We start from the raw sequence: 14,550 nt of genomic DNA on the forward strand, positions 1-14,550 counted from the left end.
AAAAAAAAATTTGCATTTCCCTGAGGGCATATGATGTGGAGCATTTTACTTATGCTTATTTGCCATCTGTATATCTTCTTTTTTTTTTTTTTTTTTAAAGATTTTATTTGTTTATTCATGATAGTCACAGAGAGAGAGAGAGAGAGAGAGAAGCAGAGCGAGAAGCAGGCTCCATGCACCGGGAGCCCGACGTGGGACTCGATCCCGGGTCTCCAGGATCGCGCCCTGGGCCAAAGGCAGGCGCCAAACCGCTGCGCCACCCAGGGATCCCTGTATATCTTCTTTGATGAGGTTTCTGTTAAAGTCTTTGGCCCATTTTTGAATTGGGTTTTGTTTCTTATTGTTGAGTTTTAAGAGTTCTTTGTATATTTTGAGTAACAGTCCTTTATCAGATGTGTCTATTGCAAATATATCCTTCCAGTCTGTGGCTTTGGTGTTGTATCTAAAATGTTGTTGCCATATTATAAGCCATCTAGATTTTCTCCTGTGTTATCTTCTTTTTTTTTTTTAAGATTTTATTTATTTATTCATGAGAGACAGAGAGATAGAGAGAGGCAGAGACACAGGTGGAGGGAGAAGCAGGCTCCATGCAGAGAGCCCGATGTGGGACTCCATCCTGGGACTCCAGGATCATGCCCTGGGCTGAAGGCAGGCGCTAAACCGCTGAGCCACCCAGGCGTCCCTCCCGTGTTATCTTCTAAGAGTTTTATATTTTTGTGTTTTACATTTGTCTGTGATACGTTTTGAGTTAATTTTTGTGAAGGATGTAAGGCCTTTGTCTAAATTCATTTTCTTGCACATCCTGTTGTTCCAGCACCATTTGTTGGAAAGACTCTCTTTGCTCTGTCGTATTATCTTTGCTCCTTGGTCAAAGATCAGTTGACTATATTTATGTGGGTCTGTTTTTGGCTCTGTATTCAGTGCCTTTTTTTTCCTCCTAGAAATTCCTCTCTCCTTTCTATAGATTGCCCAGTGGGAAGGGTTGGCTTTATTTATGCTACCGAGTATGCTGTGTGGCTCCTATGTCAGTGTTTCAACATATATCATCTATGTCATGAAGGATCATGACTTGAGACTTAACAAATTTATACTAGAATTCAAGATTCTTGATAGAATACACAAGTGGCATGATTGCTTTTCCTAGGAAACCAACATTCTAACAGGAAAAAAATATCCCTGAGAGCATCTTGCTTCTATTCCCTCCCACTTCAAGTTTATCCAAATTATATGTGGCAGACAAGGATTTTTCAGGAATGCTTAAGGGAAAGGATAGATTCTCTTTCTTTCTCTATTTCTTTCTGTATTTTGTTTCCATTTGTTTCATTCCCTGTCTTGCATTTACAGTAATATTTCCCTTATGAAACATTTGTAAGTGTGGATTTATTTCCATAAACTTGTCCTGAAACCATAAGACTTTCAGTTCACATTTTATCTAAGATGCAGTCTGCATTCATATGAATTTCCAGTCATTCTCAATGGAGATAATTTTTAAAAGATGTACCTGGGAGTTGGGAAAAGAAAAAGGAAGGAAATGGGGCAAAACAGGAGCAGGAGTTTTTACTGTGCAGCCCTAGGGAGGAGCTAGGAAGTTGAGCCAAGGTACACGAGAGCCAGAGGGCAGCACTCCTTCTTGCGAGTGGGAGGATGCCAGGAGACATGACAGAAACTGCTGGAGCAGGTCCTATGGTACTGGGACCTTCTGGTATGTTTCCAGCCTGGGTGTATCATGGGGGCACTAAGGCTTGTACAACCCACAGCATGGGTGGGAAATCTGAGAAATGCCAGATAAGCTAAATATTTTATAGAACACTTGTTCAAAAGAGCTTTCATTTAAGGTTCAGATAACTATGGGACTGATCTACTCATTACTAGTCTCTTTTTATCCTTAGTAAACAGAACTTTCTCTCTCTTTTTTCTTTTTTAAAATTTAAATTCAAGTTAGTTACCATTTAGGATATTATTAATTTCAGGGGTAGAGTTTGGTGATTCATCAGTTGCATACAACACACACTGCTCATCACATCAAGTGCCCTCCTTAATGCCCATCACCCATCTAGCCCATCCTCCCCCCAACCAGCAACCTTCAGTTTGTTCCCTATAGTTAAGAGTCTCTTGTGGTTTGCCTCTCTCTCTGTATTTATCTTATTTTATTTCTTCTTTCCTACCTCTATGTTCATGTTTTGTTTCTTAAATTTCACATATGAGTGAAATCATATCATATCTGTCTTTCTCTGATTGACTTATTTGCTTAGCATAATACCCTCTAGTTCTATCCACATCATTGCAAATGGCAAGATTTCATTCTTTTCTATGGCTGAATAATACTCCAGTGTGTGTGTGTGTGTGTGTGTGTGTGTGTGTGTGTGTGTGTATCTTTATCCATTCATCTGTCAGTGGACATCTGGGCTCTTTCTATATTTTGGCAATTGTGGACATTGTGCACATTGTGACTGGTGTGAGGTGATAACTTATTGCATTTTTGATTTGTATTTCCCTGATGATGAGTGATGTTGAACATTTTTTCATCTGCATGTTGGCTATTTGAATGTCTTTTTTGGAGAAATATCTGTTCATGTCTTCTGCCCACTTCTTGACTGGATTTTTTGGTTTTTTTTGGCTGTTGAGTTTGATAAGTTCATTATAGATTTAGATACTAGCCCTTTATCTGAAATATCATTTGCAAATATCTTCTCTCATTCTGTAGGTTGCATTTTTGTTTCATTGATTGTCTCCTTTGCTGTGCAAAAGATTTTATGCTGATGAAGTCCCAATAGTTCATTTTTGCTTTTGTTTCCCTTGTCTATGGAGATGTGTCTAGCAAAAAGTTGCTGTGGCTGGGGTCAAAGAGGTTGCTGCCTATGTTCTCCTCTAGGATTTTGATGGATTCCTGACTCACATTTTGGTCTTTCATCCATTTCAAATTTATTTTTGTGGTCCACTTTCATTCTTCTGCATGTGGCTCTTCAATTTTCCCAGCACCATTTTTTGAAGAGACTACCTTTTTTTCATTAGATATTCTTTCCTGCTTTATTGAAGATTAGTTGAACATAGAGTTGTGGGTCCATTTCTGGGTTCTCTATTCTGTTCCACTGACCTATGTATCTGTTTCTGTACCAGTACCACACTGTCTTGGTGATTACAGCTTTTGTGACACAGTTTGAGGTCCAGAATTGTGATGCCTCCAGCTTTGGTTTTTTTTTTTTTTTTTTTTTTTTTTTCAACATTACTTTGGCTATTCGTGTTCTTTTCTGGTTCCATACAAATTTCAGAATTATTTGTTCCAGCTCTGTTGAAAATGCTGGTGTTATTTTGATAGGGATTCCATTGAATGTGTTGATTTCTTTGGATGGTATAGACGTTTTAATAATATTTGTTCTTCCAATCCATGAGCATGGAATGTTTCTCTACTTCTTTGTGTCTTCCTCAATTTCTTTCAGTGAGCAGAACCTTCTCTTTGATCAGGGTGGCAATGCACCAGCTAAAAACTGCAGTATCCAGCCTTCTTTGCAGTTAGGAGTGGGTGTGTGACTAATTCTGGCCAATGGATAGAAGTGGAAGTTGCTGAATGGGGACTTCATGAAAGTACCTTCAAAAGGGGTTAACTCAGCTTGCAAACTTCTTTTGCATTTTCCCTTCCTATCTGAAATAGAATTGTGGCTTGTGGAGCTGTTGTGACCATTCTGTAAATGTGATGGGACCTCAAGGTTAGAAGACATGTGCTAGGGATTGTGGAAAAAAGATAGGAGGCCAGGACACTGATGACATCATGGAGCCACCATATCAGCTGGGAAATGCTTTCCTTTTTACTTTACTATTTTTTTAAAATTTTTATTTATTTATGATAGTCACAGATTGAGAGAGAGAGAGAGAGAGAGAGAGAGAGAGGCAGAGACATAGGCAGAGGGAGAAGCAGGCTCCATGCACCGGGAACCCGATGTGGGATTCGATCCCGGGTCTCCAGGATCGGCCCTCTGCCAAAGGCAGGCGCCAAACTGCTGCGCCACCCAGGGATCCCTACTATTTTTTTTTAAAATATGAGAACAGTTGTTGGGTCTCTGTCGCAGATGAATATAATTTTTAATTAAAAGAGATTCTCTACTTTTTTGGCCATCTTAAGCATAGGAAGGAGAAACCTTCAACTCTGAACCATAAAATCATGAAGGCATTTAACCTTGAATAGAGGATCAACTGAAAAATGTTAATTTTTTTCTTTCAGATTTGAACTCTCTCTTTTTTTTTTCAGATCGCAAAAAAACAACAAATACTTGTTATAAGAAGAAACTCAAACAAAACTAAAATGTACAAAATGAAAAGTGGGAATATCCTCTAATTCTACCCTCCAGACTAACCACTGTTAACTGGGGTTTCTATTTTTCAAAAAATTTCCTTCATTTGTATATACATAATAAAAATATAAAATAACTTAAAATATTATTCTTGACAAGCATGTTTTCCACAGGGAAAATAAGTTGATAAACATTTTGAGAGAGATCTTGGTATCTAAAAAAGATTGTGACAAAAAAGAAAGAAAATTGACTGTACTATAACTATTATTAATATGTCATTGATAATCTCATTTCCATGAGTGATTATTTCAAACCCTAGTTCCTCATTCAGACGGCCTGACCTGTTCATCTATAGTTATTATTCCACTCAATGTGTAAGAATGTTCAATACTCCATTGACTAAAGATATGAACAAAAAAACCCTTTCTCTGACCTTATGTCTACTACTAGCTACTGCTCTCTGTCCTCACCACAGCATCATACTTGAGACTGTGGTCCACATTTGCAATCTCTTCTCAGTTGCATGGAAATCCAGCTTTGGTCTCCACCATTCCAATGATCTCCTAAGGGACCCGTTTAGCAGATATGGTCTTGGTTTTATTTCATCGGTACCTGATTCTGGTGGTTACTCCCTCTTTTTTGTATTTGTTTTTAAAAAATATTTTGTTTATTTATTCATGAGAGACACACAGAAAGAGACAGAGACATAGGTAGAGGGAGAAGCAGGTGCCCTGCAGGGACTCCATCCAAGGACCCTGGGATCACGACCTGAGCCAAAGGCAAACACTCAACCGCTGAGCATACTCAGGTGCCCCTGCCCCTGGCTACTTCCTCTTTAAATCATTCTCCTTTTGTATTCACAACATCATATACTTTTGTCTTTTACTTTTGTCTTTTTTTTTTTTTACTTTTACTTCACTCATCTCTAGATCATTCTCAGGTTCTATTTTTTTTAATCCTCCCCAGAATTTCTATAATGGGAATGGCTTCTTGACGTAGAAGAAGGAGGATGGTGGCTGAGTGTGTAGGTAGGTGGAAGTTGGATTTGCACAGCACTTTACATGTGCTTGAGAAAACATCAGTTGTTATATCAAAGACTGGGATTATGTCTAAGTGAGAGTAAAGGCACCAAAGAATCTCACCCTTAGCATGATTATTGGACAACTACTCTATTTCCATAGTTTATCAACTATAAGCTGATGATAATAAAGTATATAGAAATGGTAAACATCAGCCCAGAAATAGAAGTGTAAATATATGCCTAGGGCTGAATGAGTAAATATAAGTCCTGCTAATAATCAGACTGTGGTGATAGACATATATATAGAGCTAACTGCGAAGTCAGCAGGAAACATTATTGTTCCCGAGGTCACATTGCAGCAGTAAAATGCTCTAACAGTCCTTTTGAGTGATTACTGCTTTCTTACCAATGACACCCGAGACCCATTCTTGGTCCTTCTGCCTTCTGAACAAAGATTACTACTACTACTGTCCTTGCTTCATCACAGCTTCCCATTCCAAGGCAGATCCCCATTTTTCCTACTCCTGCCTCAAAACTCATTAAGAGTAAGTCCTAACCCCACAAAAGCCCGTTCCATTCTCTCTTAGAGACCCCAATGTTTCTCATGGTGTACATTCTCCCTTGTTGCAGCACACTGCGTAAACCTAACTTACTGGATTACATTTGCATTCCTGGTGATTTTTATTGGATTGGCTTTATTGCTATAGTTCCCATGCAGGTCTCATTCCTGATTTATATTCCAACTGTTTATTGAACATGTTTTGCCAGTGACTTGAAAAAAACATGTCTAAAATTGAACTCATTTTTTTCCTTGAAAAGGCTTGTTCTTTCTCTTCTCTCAACTAATGAGTCAATTATCTAGTTTTTTAAACCAAAACTTGGGAATAATTCTTGATTTTTTTTTCTCATTTTCTTCTTACTCATCACCAAGTTCTGTTAGTTATATCCCTTAAATATGCCTTACATGTGTCTTTCTTCTTTATACTCCTCATCATAAGATTAGGTCTTATGATTTCATACCTAATGCTTTCCCTGCCATTTCCAATATTATCTTCTCCAAGAACTAGGGTCCTGTTATTATATATGAGTAGTTTTTGTTAAATACATAGAATATTCCTTAAGCTCTTCAGCCACGTGGGTTAAAATACTCCACCTTATACTGAAGACTAGTGTCACACAAGGAAGAAATGTTTATCCCAAATTAGAAACAAACCAACAAAGATGGACTGTCTTAATGGGCAGCATTATGGAAATCTGGTTTACTTGCTTTTGTTCATGGAGGTGTTGAAATGATGGGTTACAATTCTTTTAAAAAAGCCCAAACTGAAGCTGGAGGTAGTTGTGACAATTCTTGGGTCTCCAGTGCAGCTATCTCAGATGATGTGTGTGGTTGAACGGTACCTATGAAACTCAGGGGGTAAGCTTCCTACGGAAGCATCTGAAACCTATAAGTGACAAACCTGACTGGCCATGATTCTACTCTTTTTATTGTTTGCTTTGAATTCCCTTTAATTCTACCTTAGAATAAAATAAATTCTCTTCACACGCTCTCATCTAAACTTCTTTTCTTCGAGTATAAGGAAAAGAGTTTGTATGTACTTCTGAGCTAGGCTGTAAAGGGAAAAAGGAAAAAGGGGCATGAAAAACCACTTGGTTAGCCTTATGAGATTTACCTCTAGAGCTAAATCTTGGAGAGTTTGGGTTTTGTTCAATTAAAAGATTTGGGATTCTTTGATTAAAGTCTTTTAGTGAGCCCCTTCACTTTTCATCAGGATAAAGCAAGTCCTTAGCTTAGTTTATAAGGACTTTAATATCCTACTTCTAGAGTATTTTAACTGGTTTATTCTTACACAGACACACACAGACACACACAGACACATACACACACACACATACATGAGCCATCTAAAAAATATTGAGGAGTCATAAGAGCATGCTTCCTTCTTAGTCTCTTGGTACAATTTTTCTGTTTCACTGCTGTTACTTTTATTATCTCTCACAAACTTTCTTTCATGTTGTGGAAAACCTATCCACTGATAGTTCAAGAATATTGCACTTTACAACTTCTATTATTCTATTCTAGAAAGGAATTGACTTTCTTACTTTCACTCGGAGAAGTCTGAGGCAGCATTTTTGGTTGGTTTGGGCTGGGTCACATGCCCACTGTGGACCAATACTCTACCAAAGGGGTCTGAGATCAAATGGAACATTACAGAGCCTACTTGAACCACATCGTAGAGTAGGGAGCATTATTCAAGTGTTGGTGGGAGGTTACTGTTCCATCCCAGAAGGGCAGGATTCTGGATGGGCCATAATTTGGACTCTGTATTTTCTTCTGCTCTGTTAAATGAGACTATTTTATTTGACTTGTATCCCCCACAAACCCAGCATAGGGCCTGGTATGTGATATATCTTCTGCATACTTTTGTTAATAAGCATTCTCATTCAGAGAGGAGTGCTCTGAGGAGGAATAGAAAAGGACAGAGCAGTGAAGGTAAAGGCTCCAGTGACTGTTCTGATGCAGGAGTAGCCATTGCCTGTGTGGGGGCAGTGAGAAGATAAGGCTCATTTAAGGTTTATTTCGTCTGCAGTTTCTTTTTGTGGCTAACTATATGTATTGTGAGAAACCATATTTATGCAGAAGGCTCTTTGTAGGGCAGATGATCTTGTTAGCGTCAGTTTTCAGTTTCCAATTATATTCAGGTCATCTTATGGTTGATTATTGGTTTATTTTGTATTCCATGGAACATCTGTACAAAGAAGTACTTTGCATCCCCTTCTTCAGGACACATTCTTAATTCTTAGTATTTTACTTAGTGATTGTTCAGTAACTGCTATGCAGGAATACCTTGGAGATATTGCAGTTGCAGACCACCACAATAAAGCAAATACTGCAATACACTGAGTCAAATGAATTTTTTGGTTTCCCAGTATGTAGTAAAGTTATGTTTACACTATAGTAAGTATGCAACAGTATCATGTCTAAAAAAATGTGCACACCTTAATTCAAAAATATTTTATTGCTAAGAAATGCTGCCATCTGAGCTGTCAGTAAGGCATAGTTACTGAGCACAGATCACCATAACAAATATAATAATAATGAAAAAGTTTGAAATATTGCAAGAATTACCAAAATGTGATACAGAGACGTGAAGTAAGCAAATGCTCTTGGTAAAATGACACCCACAGACTTTCTCAATGCAGGGTTGCCACAAACTTTCAATTTGTAAAAAAACACAGTATCTGCAAAGCACAATGAAACAAGATATTTCTGTGGTATACTTTGATTTTAAAAACATCCCATGTAGTGAATATTAAGTTTTTAGAGTGTACCATATAAGTGTGTTTCTATCTTGCAAGATTTAGGAGGTTAATTTCAAGTTGGATAGTTTTTTTTTTTTTTTTTTTTCAGTTTTTCATTGATGAGTTCAATTCCTTTTGAAACTGGTGAACTTTTTATGTTTCTTGGTTTCTGTGGGTTCATGCTGAGTTAAAAGAAATTTCATGCCACCGCTCATTCAACCATTTTACTTTTCCATTTTTATTTAATGTGGCAGAAAAAGCACAGAATTTTTCAATCATGAAAACCTGAAACATCAAAGGATATTTGATATTCATAGTTTGAATTTCATGATTTTAGAGGAAATTCTTCCCTAATGAAAATGATCCAGAATAGTTCCTTGAAAATGTAGCAGTGGAACTTCCTCTGCATGTATTCAAGCAGTTGTTACATTCTGTTTGTGAATCTATACTCAACATCTAAATTTAGTACTTAAAGAATTGTTTAGGGGGTATCGTCATCTATTCATGTTCCTCTTTGCTGAAAACAAAGCTGAGGACTTCCTGGTTGGAAAGACCAAATATATAATGCAAACAATTCCCTCTAGGAAATGGCTCCATGAGGTCCTCTCTGGAGATGGAGAACAGCAAAAGTTGTTGTTGGAGGTGTTCCCCATCATGAATACTTTTAAATAGAATAAATAGAGAAAATCATGACTCTTCGTGCTGGATTGTCATCAACTTAGAATCAGATCCAAAGGTCCTTACCTGATTTCTTTTTCTGGGGTTCCCACAATCCTCTTCCCTCTTCAAACCCTGAAGATGGATTGGGGTCTGCCAATGAGGAGAGACTGGAAAATGGAAGAAGAAAGGCCATTATTCTCTTAGGAGGTGCTGAGGGGAGATGGAGATGTGAAATTTGGAGAAATCTCTTAGAGCTTCTTGTAAGATCTTTAAGTCTGTGCTATAGGCTCAGGATTTTAATCCCTGAATTTTCTGTTTCACTCCTCTGGCTCTTCCAGGTACTCTGGTTCCTCATATTCAATCCTCCATACTTGGAGCACATCAGATACTGCTGCTTCCCCGACTTGATCTTGACTGATACACCTCTAGTTACCTCAATTTTGTGTGAATATGGGGCTTCTCCACTTCCCCACATTTGTCCACAGGGGTGTGGGAGGTCTCTAGGCTGATGGAAGAATTCAGAAGAGATTCAAGGGCCAAGATCTATGGGTGCTTATGAAAGTGGAAGAACGAACAGGAAATTGAGAGATGGTAGGTTGAGGAGAACCAGAGGGTGGTGTGGGGCTGTAGAGAAAATATTTTTATGTTTCTATATGGTTAGGGCTTTCTGAACAAAGAAACCTGGGATCTGGGTGAAAGGACAAGTCTTAGGGTTTTAAGAATGAGTAGATAGTAAGAGACCGTCCAGAGAGATTTATCTCCTCTGAGGTAAATGTTTCATTTCAGAAGAGGAATGAAATTCAGGACCACAGAGACCTTCCAGGGATTGTGAACTTGCAGATGGAGGCATTTATTTATATTCCAAAAGAGCAGAACTTAGGATCCTCCCCTTCTCTTTCCAAGGAGAATTTAAGGAGAAAAGTTTTGTTTTTCTCAGGAGAAGAGGGGGCACAGATGGCCTCATCCTAGATAAGCTCTCAGATTAATTTGTTTGGGTTTCTTGCCTATAAAACAGATCTTGACACCTGGGTCTCATTGTGTAGCCCTAGAAGGGAAGAATTGAGACAGAGAAGTGATGTGGTTATTGCTGTAAGTAGTAATAACTGTGCACCAGAAAACTAATGTCTTCTTTTAGGATAATATGAATAAATATAGATACTGCAAACTTAGCAGGTGCTAGAATCAGATGGTTTGAGCTTCAAGGGTGACAGTGGGAGGTTTTGAAGTGCAAATGAGAATGACCGGGAGGGAAAGCCCCAAGGAGGTTGCCAAGGCTGGCCCCAGGGACTCTGGAGCATGATGGGGATGGGTAGCCTCTCCTTGATGGCTGAGAGAGAATTTTGTTCAATCACTTACTGAATGAGAGACTTTAGGCTTCAAATGGAATTTATCCTCACATTTATGGGGAGGCTGTATACCATACATAGTGGTAATGATTACATGATTTCGATCAGAAATGCAACTCCATTCATCATTCATTTAAGCAATTTATTGAACATCTATTATATTGTATGCTATTCTTCTGGTGCAGAGGAGAAGGATGACCTCTGCCCTCATGTACTTTACAGTCTAGTACCCAAGAATATAAACAAAGGAGTTAGTATGTTCTTACAAACTATGATAAATGTGATGAATGCAAAGAATAGGGTGCTGTGAGAGAAAGCAGAGGCAATGGACTTTAGAGTGGGTAACCAGGGAAGGCTTCTCTGAGGAGGTGACAGTTTTGCTGAGATCTGAAGGATGAGCAGGAGCTGGCTACTCAACAGGAGGAGGCATGAGCTGTCCAGGTGGGACAACTGCACCTACTAGATGGATATGAAATGTAACCCCTCAGAGATGTGTTTGGGTGAAGCATTTAACAATTGGGGAAATTTCTACACTGGTTTGTTGTTGGCTCTGTTTCTTTACCTGTGTGAAGGGCATAATGACACCTACCTACCAGGTAGCCCTGCTGTCTAAATGAGATTGATCTAGAAATGACCAACTTCTCCCAACTTTGTGAAACAGATAAACTCTCTTCCTTATCTGAAGCTAAGAGACATCATTTCTCAGGAGGGCAGTGTATTGCTAGGGAGGTTTGTTTGGAGGTGAGGGAAAGTGGCTGTAAATGTGTCTTATTGCCACCCCAGATCTTGGTTTCTGATAATGCCTTCTTCCTTTAGAAGAAAATTTTGAGGATAGAATTTTCAGCCTTAGTACAATGCCACTGAGAGAGTTTGGAAGCTGGAGGCTCTTCCTGGGTCGCTCCTAGGGCAGATGATCATCAATTTCACTTATGCCTAAGGCTGCTTTGTTTGGGGCTTCTGGGGTGATCTCCTTTCATGTGTCTGATTTTCAGGCAGGCAGGAGGGCAAGCATCATCTGAGGAGGCCTGGAATGGGAGAGAGGGACTTGGGGATGATAGCAGAGGGATGGAGTTATAAGACCTTCATTTCTGTATTTATTTCTAGAACTCTTTCTCTCAGGAGTTGCTGTGAATGCATTTCTTTTTCTCACAAGGAGGCAGATGGGGACTACAGCAATTAATTTTAAGAGTCTAGGCAAGGCTGCAATCAGAGGGAATTCCTGCTATGATGTATACATTGATGAATCAGGAAGCAACTTGGCATTCGTAATGGCATTTCAACTATAATACTACTGTAGGCTGTACCTTATCGGAATTACATGTCTCTAGGAAGCATATTTGTTTCCTGTCTTGCTTAGTTAAGTATTGTCCCTAACGATCATGATAGGATCCATAAATCTAACTTTGAAAAGATTCAGCACTGGCTATTATGATTTCGTTGCTGATGGTTATTTTGAAGAAGAAAAAAACGCTCAGCGAGGAAATGGGAAACATAATAACCCCCCTGGCCAGAATCATTCATTTACTGAGCACTTCTGCAAAGGAGAGACAAACAGATTGACTCTAGACACACCTCACCTTCTCTTTGGTAGTTTTTCCCCTTTGCTTCTTCAGCCCTTATTTTGACTTGAGTTCTTGAAAATACAGATATATCACCTCTAAAATCGTAATTCACTTCCCGGGATTTAAGGCTTTAAAATTTTCCACCTCTTCAGAGAAGGAAGTAGATGTGTCTTGCTTTTCTGATCATTCTACCTTGGTATCTGCCATTGTCAAACAGATACAGAGGACTGTACTGGCCATCACTGGCTGTATGAATGAGCCTCCCACCAGCCACAGCTCAGTTCAAATCTTTAAGTGTCTTGGTGAATACGTTTTCCCATTTCCCTCCCAGGCATAATCAATGGCTCCTTCCTCTGCTCCCCATCAAACTTAGTTCATCTTCATCTAGGAAACACGAAGTTCTTTCTTTCTTTTTTTAGATTTTAATTTAATTTATTTATTTGAGGAGAGAGTGTGTGTGAGAGAGAGAGAGAGAGAGACAGAGTGTGAATGAATGTTGGGAAAGGGCAGAGGTAGAAGGAGAAGCAGACTCCCAGCTGAGCAGGGAGCTCAACGCTGGGGCTCCAATCCCAGGACCCTGGGATCATGACCTGAGCCGAAGGCAGATGCTTAACTGACTGAGCCACCCAGGGCCCTCAACATTTACTAAGTTCTAATTATATGCTACTAATGTGATAGCCATCAGGTATATCATGCTGAACAAGAAAGTCAGTCTCTTTCCTTCTTTCTCCTCTTCCTTCCCCTCCTCTCCCTCCCCTCACTTCGTCTTTCCTTCACTGTCACTCTCTCCCTTCCCTTCCTTTCCCTTCTCTCCTTTTCTCTCTTTCTCTCAGATAGACAACAAAACAATTATCATAAAAGATGATATGTTCCATAGCAAAAAAGTATAGTTATGGCTATTGTAGCACAGAAAAACAACAAAATAACCTAGTCTGAGGAGTCATCAAAGGAAGTGATATTTTCATTGAAAACAAGGGATTAAGGAGATGCTAATTAGAATAAGAAGAGTGGGACACCTGGGTGGCTCAGTGGTTGAGAGTCTGCCTTTGGTTCAGGGCCTGATCCCTAGGTCCTTGGACCTAAACCCGCATCAGGCCCCCTGTGAACCTGCTTCTCCATCTGCCTATGTCTCTGCCTTTCTCTGTGTCTCTCCTGAATAAATAAATAAAATCCTTAAAAAAAATTAGAATAAGGAAGGAGATGTGTAGGTCAGGCACATAGAATAGCTTGGGAGAAAGAATTAGCAGTAGACCTGTAAATGAAATGATTGCATCTGCAGTTTAAAGACCTCATATGTTAAATCTGGGCCAGAGCACATTCCAGTTTAAGAAAGGACATGAGACGGGCGTCTGGGTGGCTCCGTGGCTGAGCATCTCCCTTCGGCTCAGGGCCAGAGTCTGGGATTGAGTCCCACATCGGGCTCCCGGTGAGGAGCCTGCTTCTCCCTTTGCCTATGTCTCTGCCTCTCTCATTCTGTGTCTCTCATGAATAAATAAATACATCTTTAAAAAAAGAAGAGAGAAAGGACATGAGAAGCAGGGCTGTAGTTCCCACATCTCTCTCTGCTTTGCCTGTGGCTTATGATTACAAATTTTACTTGTCTTTCTGCCTTAGTACAATGGTAACTACTCAACAAATATTTGCTGAGAATATTTAATTTTTTTTCTCTACATAAAAAACCATTTTAACATACTTTATCTTTTTATGCCTGTATGTTAGCCTAAAATCAATTGCTCTTCTCGTACTGAGCTGTCAGCCTAAGGGGTCAGGCATTTTAGTAAATTATCTGTGGTCACTGTTCTTTTCAATTCTGATTAACTTTCCTGTAGGAGCCACACTGGTTTGGTACCAGCTCTGAGAGAAAAAAGTCAGCTGTAACTTTCCATCTTAAACATGAGTTTCAGGTTTGCTTTGTTAGGTATTTCCAGAAACAATTTATTTGTATATTCAGCCATTCTTTTCATTCTTTTTGGTTTTAATGACAAAATAGATGCTAAAATGGCAGAGAGAAGAATTTGGTAAGAAAATGTGCTAAAATGGCATTTATCTTACTAATCCTACCTTTGAATACTTACACAAGCAAAAGGGTGTTTTTTTTTTTTTTTTTTTGCATATCATATTATGTCTCAGTTATCTATCTCCAGGGGGATTGCGTTGTTATTAGGATTGTCATTAGTATTTATTGGCCTTTCTGTTCTTACCAGATTTTTACTTCAGGCAGAACAAAGACTGACAGCTACCTTGACCTTTAGGTGTGTGCAGAATAGACTACACTCTTCTGTATTCCACCTATATCCTAAAGGCAATGCTGAATAAGACAGAGATTCTTATTTCTCTTTGTGCTTAGAATTGTTTCCGCCTGACTTAGGAAT

Source organism: Canis lupus, chromosome 4 (genome assembly GCF_011100685.1).
Source record: "Canis lupus familiaris isolate Mischka breed German Shepherd chromosome 4, alternate assembly UU_Cfam_GSD_1.0, whole genome shotgun sequence".
Taxonomy (NCBI): Eukaryota; Metazoa; Chordata; class Mammalia; order Carnivora; family Canidae; genus Canis; species Canis lupus.